The sequence below is a fragment of the Danio aesculapii genome, chromosome 3 (genome assembly GCF_903798145.1).
Source record: "Danio aesculapii chromosome 3, fDanAes4.1, whole genome shotgun sequence".
Taxonomy (NCBI): Eukaryota; Metazoa; Chordata; class Actinopteri; order Cypriniformes; family Danionidae; genus Danio; species Danio aesculapii.
Window position 1 is genome coordinate 44,048,760 of NC_079437.1, and position 12,004 is coordinate 44,060,763.

The window sequence follows — 12,004 nt, forward strand, 5'->3', positions numbered from 1 at the left end:
GAAAATGCAGCGCATTTTCATAAATTGTTTGCGGTGTGAGAAAATTGAGCGTGTTTTCGCAAACTGTTTCCATTAATTTGTTCCATGTCATTGTATATGCTTATATGCGAAGCTCAGCAAAAGATTTTACATCATCATTGAATCTAATTTTGTCAATATGGCATGGGAATAGACTTGATTTATGTCTATTGCATAGCAATATGTAGGCCTATGTGACCAATTGAGATTGCAATCACAATCTCAAATCTCTTGATGCTTGACGGCCACCAGAATGCCCCATGATTAAAACATTTAGGTGAAATTGCTGTAAAAAAGTGTTTTAAAAAATCAGTCTTAATTGAAAATTAGTAGGCGATTAGAAACATGCATTTGCTGTTCTAAGAAAAACATTAAATGTGGAACAACATGCACAACATTAAGTAAAACACCCAAGAACTAAGAGCTGAGAGGAAGTGAGGAGGTGGAACCAAAAAAACAACATCTGGACCTCATTTCTACCCTGGGGAGAAAGAAACTAAAATACTACCATAAATGTGACATTTTGATCCTGCAAACTTTCTTCGAACGGTTAAAACGTCTTTTTGCGGCAGTCTGTAATAATTATATATGTTTTGGTAACATATGTATTTACGTGATTAGGGGTGTAAACGCATTACCCAGCCATCCTGTGCACCACGCTGTTCAGTGCGCGCGCACGAGTGTGTGCGTGTGCGTGTATTACGTCGCCCGTACAGAACAGATCTGGAGGCTGTTGTTAGTCGACCAGCGCGTGGATTTTATAGATCTCTGAATTAAGCTGAAAATACAAGCAACTGCAGCGTCGTTTACTCAAAACAAGAGTATTTATCTCGCTTTTTTAATGTTCATCCGAGCCATGCCTGAATTAGTGGACAGATATTTAGCAGTGACTCCGCAAAAGTTTTGACTTTTAATAAATCTCTTAAATTACTGGAGCTCTCGCGAACGGATCCCTGAAGACTCGACCAAGCCATTAGGAATTAAGGAATCTCATGTAAACTTTGTAAATGAAGATTAAAAACATCTGCACGCGCTTCTTCTCTCTGCCGGGCATCGCACATGGGGTAAGTTTGCCAACACTAAAATAACCATATCTCAGTCATATCTATAACCGAAGTCAAATGCTCCGTAAACCTGCAGTACAGTTGTATGTGTTCATTCATTTACTTATCATAGACCAGTGTGTTGACCACCACATGACGACTCTTATGCAAATATTTAAGACAGACGACTTCTAAAAATTCACACTTTAACAGTAACTTGCTGTGTGTTTATTTGTCAACACCGACACGTTTCTCTCGCCGTCAGCTCAGCCATTGATCTGATAAGCAATTGTGTGAGATAGTCTTATCAAAGCTTTCGACACATGCATATTCCACAATGTGTCACTAAAAGTGTGAAGTGTGAGAGTTTTCCATCACATTTGAGAAAGTACCCCACGAATATTTGCTCATCTATGTAATGTGTAACGTGCATGCAGTTAAACATTGACCTGCATCATCTAGAATCGCCGGACTTCATGTCTATTATAGCACTCTTCATTTGTCAACTGGAGTCTTGCTGAGCTCAGAGACGCACTCAGGGAGATTTTTTGTAGAACATTTGTAGTCATTGGTAAACCTGCAGTTTGGATTTGTCTATCCGTCGTTGTGAGGATGGCATTGTTCTTAAATGTTGTATTAATAAGACAAAAGGCTCTATTATGCCATTATGCTGCTGAACGGAATGCTCTCTTAAAGGGATAGTCCGCCCTAAAATGTCAATTCTGTCATCATTTATCCTCACCAGTGATTGTTTCTTTTCTGTTTTGGAACTGAAAAAGAAATGGGGGATTTTTAGTTAAAACTGAAACAGTCTTAAAGGGATGTCTTTCTAAACATGCAAGTTCTGTTATTGTTTAGACCAGGGGTGCGCAAACCTTTTCGTATAAATGGCCAAAAACCAAACTTGATTGAGGTCTGTGGATTGAATATATACCAAACCGAATATATCACACCATATTACATTAAATTTGCCATTGGTAATTTCCTAATTATAGTTTTCTAATATTTAAAAATAACTAGAAAATGTTGCTTTAAATCATATTAACGAATGCAGTGTAATTGTTTTACATTTGATAATGAACTTATTATAGTAAAAACGTAAACAATAACAATTATGACACAATGGAATTCAATGCTGAAAACACTAGTTGACCTGCTCCTGCCTTTGCCTATATTTGCTTGCCAATGTCTTGTGCGTTGCTTTTTGTCAAGTGACAGTTTTTACATTTTAAAAGTCTGATTCTTTTACAGTAGTTAATTGAATCATTTAATTTCGGTTGGCCGTTTTTGTAGTTCAGCAATAAAACAAAGAAGCAAAGGATTTGGTTAAAATCGAAATAAGAATCTCTGTCAAAGGCATTCACCCCAACCACCTTAACATTCAACCTCTCTTTTCAAATGTGATGGTGGGCAAAATCAAAGGTTACCATGGGCCAACTTTGTGCATCTCTGATTTAGACCATGCAAGTCTGAATTAATCTGAATTTAAAAAAAAATGCTCTCCAATTTCGTCCAAGAGATTTTCAAAAGTTTCTTGTGCACTGTGATTTGTTGGGAAAATCTAAAATCATCTTATGCATAGGTCACTAATATGAAGATGAAATGGTAGGTGGTTTACTTTATCTTTCTGGCATGATCATTTCTTTTCATATCACAAGGCCCACATGGAATCTGCTATTACTATATACACAGGGTCTATTTATTTACTTGTGTAAATGTGTGTAAATTTATAATAAAGAAATTATTAACAAATATGAAAATGTTGATATGATTTATTTACAATACAGTGTGTAAAGTAATATTTTTTTTTGTCTTTTAGTAGATATATTATATGATAGACTTGCTTTTTTCATCAAATCGGTGGATCTAGATCAGGGGTTCCCAAACTTTTTCGTGTGAAGGGCCAAAAACCAAATATCATAGACAGCCATGGGCCAAAGATAAATATACCAAACTATTTTACATTAAAATTGCAATGGCTAATTTCCTAATTAATTTAATAATATTAAAGAATAAATAGAAAACATTACTTTGAACCATACTAACTAATGCAGTATAACTTTTTAAATCAAAACTTATTGCAATAAAAACAATCAAATTTATAACACAGTAGAGTTCAATGCTGAGTACACTAGTCAAGCAGAATCTGCCTTTGACTTGATTCGCTCGCCAAAGTCTCTGCATTGTACATTTAAAAACTAAATTTGATTAATGTACATCATTTACATTGAAACATTTAATTACTGATAATTTTTGTAGCTTTTTAAAACAAACAAATATAAGGTTACATTAAATTTGAAATGACAATCTCCAAATTCTCAGATGCCATGGGGGGCCAAATTAAAGGTTACCATGGGCCAAAGTTTGCCGGCTTTAGTTTGGGCGTCTCTGATGTAGACAGATTTGCATTGTAAACATTCAATAAAAGTAAAAAAGCTATTATTTTTTATTTCATATATTAAGTTTTTAGGTATAATACTCCCAAAATAATTCTACATAAAGTCTACAAAGGTTCCCTGGAGAAATGGCAAAAAATGTCTGCAGATTCTGTCTGGCCCTACTTATAACTTATGAATTGACAGTTAGCCATCATTTCATGATTTGTCTTAAATGCTAATTGACACATGCTTTGCTGCAGGATAGCATTTGTGCAAGTGTATTTTCATTATCTTTGCTTAAATGCAATATGAAGAAAGAAAGTACATACAAAGAAGTAACAAAACCTATCCTTAGGAATGCTTTGGTACAAAATGTGCCACAACATAAATCATCATTTTTAAATGCCGCCATTTTCACAGACTATGGTGTAATAAGAGATTCTTCAAATGACAGCACTTGGGAGAGCATGATCAAACACATGTAAAATCAGAAGTTGAGAACATCAAACTGATCCAGATGAGTGTAGATGAAGCATTATGCATCATCAAGTTGATGTAAACCTGCATGACTTCCTTTTGACTGCGAAGAACAAGATTTTGCCACTTTCACTACATTTTTTTTCTTGTACGATGAAGGTAAAGGGTAACTGAGGCCTTGCATGTCTTGTGTTCCATGGAAGAAAGAAATGCATATGGGTTTGAAACCCGATTCTTAATAACAGTGTTTTCATTTTCAAGTTATTATTTGTTGAGGGTGTTGGATGTCAAACTAAATTCATTCTTGCATGAATAGTTTTTATGGTGCTTGATGGTAAGAAATGTCAGCTTTTTCTGCCTGAAGGAACCCAAAAAAAAGTATTAAGATTGAATAAATGATGACAGAACTTTCTTTTTTTTTTGCACAGACTATCCCTTTAAGGTTTTTTTTGTCTTGTCTGTTTTATTAGAAAACCAGACAATTGTACAGATATAGGTCAGCTCTATTGTATGTACAGATTTTTGTCTTCACTGGAATCCAGAGCTACATTCAAAAGCCATTGTGAATTTAGGTCAAGCTATGAAATGCATCTGTCCCATTTGCACCAAATAATCATTCACTAAAAACACCTCTCTGACTACCACCATCGTACATTCTGTACAGGACAAGGAAAAGGGGACAGGGTCGAGATGTTTTGTAATCTGCTTCTGAGGTACACAATGCCTCCCTCTACAAGATAAGCTGATACGTGAGAGGAAACGCTGATTATCACTTTGAGAGTTGTCCATCCATCATTCTCAAGTGTGGATGTGAAATGTGTTCGTGGTCAAGCTATTCTCCTAAAAGCTCTAAATGGAATGATTGCATTATCTTGTCTCTTCTGTGACTGCATGCAGAGTGCTTACAGAAGCACATGGGAATTTCTGCATGCTTTTTAAAGGATAGCTTAACTCTATTGGAGGGAAACAGCATTACTAGATTGGGAAATTAAGACGGGTTGGGATATCAGGTGTTGGATCTGTTGATGGGTGTTCAGACTCTCTTGTTTGGGGTGTAGGGTTGTGTATTCTGGTGATAGTGGCAGATTTTCATCACACTGCGATACGATCTGATATAGGCAGCGTGTAGTCCACGTTGGCATCATGTGATGCCATGCTTCATTAAACCAGAACAAAACCTGCCACGCTGTCTCAGCTGACCACCGCCGGCGTTCTTTATTCACGTTCACACTTTGAGCCCAAATCTATGTGAGAGAGGCTTCAGCTGTGGTTTTTATTTAATTTCACCCACTGTGCAATGAATGGGCAATAGGGCTGTGTAATTTGGGGAAAATGTCTAATTGCGATTATTATTATTATTATTATTATTATTATTATTATTATATTTTTTTGTATTTATTATTTTTTTTATTAATTAATTGATTAATTTTTAAATGTTTTTCTATTTTATTTTATTCATTTAAAAAAAATTATTATTATTATTATTTTTTTATTATTATTTATTTATTTTAGTTATAATTTTTTTGATAGATATTGCAATTTTGATTTGCGATTTTAATTTTGTAGTCAAGCTTCAACTCAGTAATCTGAAAGTCATGGCAACAATTCTGCGACAGTCCAATGCTGTTGTTTGTTGAAATTAATTAGTCTTTTAATGCTTTTGAAGCAAGCTGTTTTCTTTTTTATTGTGGGCGTTCTGCATTGCTCGGTTTCAATTCTGATTGGGCAGAATGAAAGTGTGCTCACTCAATAAGCTAGTAAGACTATCACACACAGATGACAGTCTCGCATTTGCTATGGGCAGGGAAAAAAAAAAAAAAACTAATATATTTCATATCTATGATATGCAATGAACTAATCGCAACGTTTCAAATTGCAATTCAATTTCGATTAATCGCACAGGCCTAATGGGCACAATCTCCAAAGACGTTTACCTTTTGAGTCTTCAGAAAATCTGTAGAACTATGCAGAATGCTTTCAAACTTGGTGCATTTTGTTAGCTGGCAGTACTATCAAATGATCCCAAATATGTGAAGAGCTTAGTGAGTGACAGGCACATCAATTCTATAGAAGTCTGCTGAGTTTTCCACAGAGTTCTGCAGGCGCGGATTCAGAGTAGACATGATTATGAGTTATCATTGCAGTCATAACTTTCTTTCAGAATAATTTTCAGTGTGTCATGGCTTCACTTTCAGGAATAGTTGTATTATTCATTTTGATAGTGTTGCACGAATATATGATTGGTACCTGATGACGCTTTCTCCTGAATTCCCCTGACCTTCATTTAAACTCTGTCCCAGAAACGCTTTCTGAATGAGGTTTGCACCCCATGACTTGACTCTCAGATCACACATGTGCATGCAGATGTCAGCGAGGAGGGATTGTGCATGCGAGGCGAAGTTAAATAGAAAAGTGAATAAATAAACGGAAATCCAAGCAAACGGAAAGATAAATAAATGTTGTAGGCGGTGGTGGGAACTAGAAGTGTGGGATTCTTGGGCTTGGTCACATGAGGGGTTAAGGGTGGGGCCAGGTCAGAGTGTAGGCGGAGCAATCCCTCAAGGACTCTTGCGTTTAGCATTTTGGCAGAGCTCTTGCATTGAGTAAGACTGAATCCATCATGTCATCCGGAGCATCGCAAAGAATAATCCAGCCACTTATGCTCATGTCGTTCCACTATTTATTTTTCTGTGGGACAAATGGTGTGTTCTAAAGAATGCACTTGCTCGCATTGTAACGGCAGCGAAGTTGTCAATCTTCAGATTGTAGCACCACAGAAGTACCAGTCCATTAGTGAATTTAATTTCAGGTCAGTGGACTTGAGAATCCATCAATTAAATTAATAAATGAATCATTGAGGTTTGGAGAAAATAATGACAGATTTTTTTCAGAGAATAATGGAACGCGGTCATCTCTGGTCAACCAATATGTTTTGTTGTTCAGGGTTGATCAATACATGTCAACTGGGACAGCATTTTGTCCCTATCATAATAATCAATAATGAACCCGCTTTGGTGGTATTAGTAGAGGCTGGGGTTTCCTGTTCTTCAGAGCCTGCACTATTATAAGGCAGCATGCCATCTTTGCTCAGCCGAAAAACACTTTTGCTGGGTGTGGCAGCTGGGACTAAATAAACGCCTTCTGTTTTGGAGGCTGCTGCTGAGCAAGTTACAACTCACAGCCGGCATATGGAGCTCACAGTATTTGTGCCAAGAACTGGGAGTGTCACAGCAAAGCATTGCCTTTGCTTGAGCTGCTAAACACACAGTGATTTAGTCTTATTTATTAAACGTTTGATGCAACTGTACACACTGTAGCGTAGATATTTACTGTTAAGACAATCGCAAACACAATCCCATAAATTTCTGTTGTATACAGCACAGTCACTTAGCCCAATCTGTCTGTCTCACACAGACACATGCAGACAAGGCTCAGGGGAAACTTTCTAAATATTTACTGAGCAGCGTTTCAGACTTTGTCCATTTTAGGACAGATAGACTTTTGAAGTCATGGAAGAACTTCTAAAGGTCTCGCTTTCTATTCATGTCTTGCATACGTGCATAATCTCTATTTATGGCTTTAATTTTTTGCAAAACATCGTTTTAACTGATATAAATCTGCCATGTTCAATAGAACACCAAATCCTGCTTAACATTGGTGCAGGTGTACACAGATCTTAACTTCAGAACAACAGCAGAAAGGCGTATTTTGGACAGTAAATTGGATAAACCTCTGGGTCATGACCTAAAAACAGGTCATAGATCAGGATAATGCAAACAATTTAATGCAACTAATTGCATAATTGTGTGTAGTTAGCAAAATAAATAGCGTTTTTTTAAAAAAGGGGATTAAACAACATTATTTCCCAGAGATGGGTTGCGGCTGGAAGGGCATCCACTGCGTGAAAACGTGCTGGCAAAGTTGGTGGTTCATTCCGCTGTGGCGACCCCAGATTAATAAAGGGACTAAGCGGACAAGAATAGATGAATGATGAATTAATGAATGAATAAACAACATTATTAATGACAATGCTGTCTGAGCAACTTTACAGAATTGCACAAATTACGACTTCATTTAAAATGAGAACAACCGTGGTTTGTGTTTCTGGGAGTATAAATTCATGCAAGTTGTCTTGCAGAGTAATATTAAAAATGTAAAGGGATTTTTTTGCATAATTTTAAAGGGATAGTTCACCTAAAAATTCTAACTCTGTCCTTATTTACCCAACGCCATGTTTGAATGTCATATAGGGCAGTGGTCCTCAATCACTGAGCTGCTTGACCAGTAAAGGGCCGCACAAGAATTCATTAATTAATTATTTCCATTTTATTTCTTATCTGAGTCTGAACAATTTTTTATTTTTAAAAATCTTTTATTTTGAAAATTGACCGTATTCTCTCGCTTTACATCTTGGTCACCTGAGTGCCCAAATTGAACCCATAAGCAGCAAAATAAGTGGAAAGTTTTTTTGCTAAGGGGAAAAGGCCCAGTGAAGGACCCGCTAACTGCAAAGGAATGGATCGGCAATCCGTTTGTCAACAAATCAGCTGACTACACCATGGCTGTGCAAGAAGATCAACTGCTGGAGATCGCAAATGAAGGTGGTCTTTTAGGGCCCGTTTGCATATTGCGTCTTCTCTACAGTTCGTGCAAGTTCGTTATTTCAAATGGAGGTGCAGGGCTTGCGCACACAAGTGGCGTGATGCGCTCCCGCCTTCCAGATGCACCAGTTGAATGAATGCCGCGAGGAGTGCACCACAAGACACGTGACAAGAACTGACCATTCAGCTTGGATGGAATATACACATTTCGGTAGACTAATTATCTTAGATGCCTAGCAACCTATGAACCTCCGACCATCTAACACCAACCCTCATCCCCCTCCGGTCCACAGCAAAATTGTCAAGCGTTGACGGGATAAAAAGGTTGAGGACCACTGATATAGGGAATTAAACAGTATTTGAGACCAATGACTTCCATTGTATAAAAATATAATTTAGCAAAATATCAGGCATACATATGCTTTTATTGTATAATTCATTATTTGTGATAATAAACATGCACAATTTTGATATTGTGGACACTTTAGAATACCGTGAACAATTATTTATTATTTCAATTCGATTTTTACAGTGCTTTTTTTTAAAAAACATTCACATTGTATTTACAGTGGTGTTCATGACAGCTTGATGGTGTGCATGACATACTTACGCTGCGTCCAAAACTGCATACTACTCCGTAGGTACTGCATTTTAATTTAAACGTACTACTAGGCCATTAAAAAAAAATACGTTCTATACAGTATGAATGTGAATTCTCTCGCAGGGCATCATGGGATAGCTTGGTGTCCATCCGATGTGCATTTCAGAATCTCACCGGAAGTAGTGCGGGTACTACTCGCATACTGATTTTCGAATTCTATGAATTCGGACATACTACTCGGCTCACATACTGATTTTAGCGTACTATATAGTATGGAAGTATGCGATTTCGGGTGCAGCCTTAGACTTGCTTGATTTAAAGATCCAGTGAAGTGCTTTTAAATGTGCAATTTTTTTATTCGATGTTGGACGGAATCTCAACTGAAACAAGCAGCTCCTCTCCTATAAAAAAACAGCCAATAGTTTTGTTTTTATCACAGCTTTGCCAGTGAGAGAAATGAAGCTAAAGCGCATCTAATGAAAAGCATCTTGATGGGGCGGGGCATGTCAGATACTAGAGAGCATTTGATTGGTTGGAGGATTTGATAAGAATACGGAAGTATAAGTTGACATGAAAAAAATCAATGATCCAACTGGAAGTGACAAACTGAAGCTTTGGATGTTTAAATGGGAATTTTATCTTCTAAACACACATTTTGTCACTTCTTTGTAGCAAACTAGTTTATAGATTTTTTTAAAGTGACATACGGACACTAATATCTAAAAAAAAACGTTTAATTTCACAGGACCTTAAATATACTTTAAACAATAACATGTTTATATGTTAGTTTGGCCTACTACAAAATCTTTTATTAATCTCACGTGATGTTCATTTCTTAGTTAATGAGTAAAAACACAGTAACATCATAGTCCTAAATACAAGTAGTATTCGTTTTATTAAATGAAGTTAATAACTAATAACTTCAAGTTTAAACAGTTTTTTTAAACCAATAATAACACTGTCAATGTGATAAATCTGTCTTTTTCTAATTGTTGATTTTAATTCATTAAATAAGAGGAACAATAACAACAAATAGGTAAAATATTATTATCACATATTGTTCTTTATGATCGTTTTGCAATTTAATTTGGTTACAGTTTTTACTTTGAACATTTATATACAATAAAGCAAATTTTTGAGTTTCTTTTTTTGGTTAAGTAACTTAGGTGCAGCTTAGGTCAATATGATAACGCTGTACGCCATGATAAAATCAATCACAACAAGAAAGTTTGATATCATCATCATTATAAGCCTCTTAAGCCAGAACAAAAACAGATTTGGGTGTGTAAGTGATGGCCAAACTGTCCTTTTTTTGGGAATGATTTTATACGTACTTCTACTGTAAATTATTGGTTAATCAAGGTAATACTGAAGTACAAGTTGCTCTGCATCACAGGTGTCAAAGTAAGTTTCTGGAGAGGCTCAGCTCTGCACAGTTTAGCTTTAACCATAATTAAACACACATGATTAAGCTAATTTAGTCCTTCGGGCTAGTTTGACAGCAACAGGTAAAGCCGTGGTCACTTTGTTTGAGCATGTAAAATTCTGACGTATGATGCTGGAATAAACAAGATTATTAGACCATAATAAAAGTGAGCGATCTGTCCATGTTTTAGATTTCTGTACAGTGAGACCATCTACTATTGGTTTCACGCAATGACGTGATGCAGTTTCGCAGGTCAGAGTTCACCATGCTTGAGCTTGCACAAGCTTGCGTTTCCAGTCTACCACATTCGCATGAGGAGAATAGAAGACTATGGGGCAAAAAGTGCAGTGTGACCGCGGCTTAAGTGTGTTGAAGCAGAGCCGGAACTAAACTGCAGAGACCTCGGCCCTTCAGGAACTCAGTTTGACACCCCTGCATCAAGCAAAACCCAAACGAGAACTTGCATGCGGAATTGACATTGCAGCTCGAAACCTTGCATCAGCATCATTTCCTCTGTAAATCTGTCTCTCTCTTGTGTTATGATAATGCTAACCATTTTACTGGCCATGAAGAGGTTTGCTAATCATTTGTGTGTTAGTGAGCTGTAAAACATTTCTGAACGATTTGTGGCTTGAAGTACTCCCTAAAAAGCGCTGGAAATGTAGTGATGTGGTCACAGTGTGGTTTTCAGACGCCTACCGGGCATCAGTACGTCCAACTGCATTAAGTTTCCTGCAGGTACTGAAAGAGATAACAGAACACCCTCCCCCCCTTGTGATAGACAGTGTACTGTTACCCTGACCGCCTTTGTTTGTGCACCTGGAAGAAGCCCACCGAGGAAACCCCGTTGGAATGAAGAGCCGGATTGCTCAGTAGAGCTCTGCAGATTAAATTGTGCAGGGGGGCTTTGTCCATCAAACCTGTTTTTCAGTTGTGGCATCTGTGATGGGATCAGTCCCATCCTCATGCTAACGCAAAGTCATGAATGTCCATGAGAGGCAGAAAGACATGGATCCTGCCCACACAGGAGGGAGGGGAGTTTTTGCATGAGAATAGCCAGGATCTGTGCTCTCTGCTGGGATGTTGTTGGAGTCACTTCTTTTTTTGCAATCATTTGTTGAAACAGATGTTGCACAATTTCATCTTGTCTTTTTGTAGAAACTAAATGAAGCCGTTGACATTGTTGCATAACTTGCGGTAAACTTTCAGACAAAGATGTGGATTATTTTAGGGGGAGAGTGGTCTCCCACTTCTCCTAAATAGTCACATAAAGCATTGATATTGTGTAATCTGTAGGTATGGTAAGGTCCCGTCTCCCCTTTGAGATTTTTTTATGTGTTCTGAAATGACCCGTGATGAATGCAGGGATCGCTGATAAAACTTATGTGGTGATGCAAAGGAAAACACAAAGGCACAGACATGTCAAAGCGCAGACTCAGAAACTCAATATTGCGGAACAA

General features: G+C 37.2%; 1 protein-coding gene across 1 annotated transcript in view; it reads left to right on the forward strand.

The window, feature by feature from the left end:
• Positions 1–532: 532 nt before the first annotated feature.
• Positions 533–12,004, forward strand: part of s1pr2 (sphingosine-1-phosphate receptor 2) — a 45,617-nt gene continuing 34,145 nt past the window's right edge. Inside the window, exon 1 of the mRNA XM_056454077.1 lies at positions 533–1,082. The gene's annotated coding sequence lies outside the window, so the exon portion shown is untranslated. The remainder of the gene's footprint in view (positions 1,083–12,004) is intronic.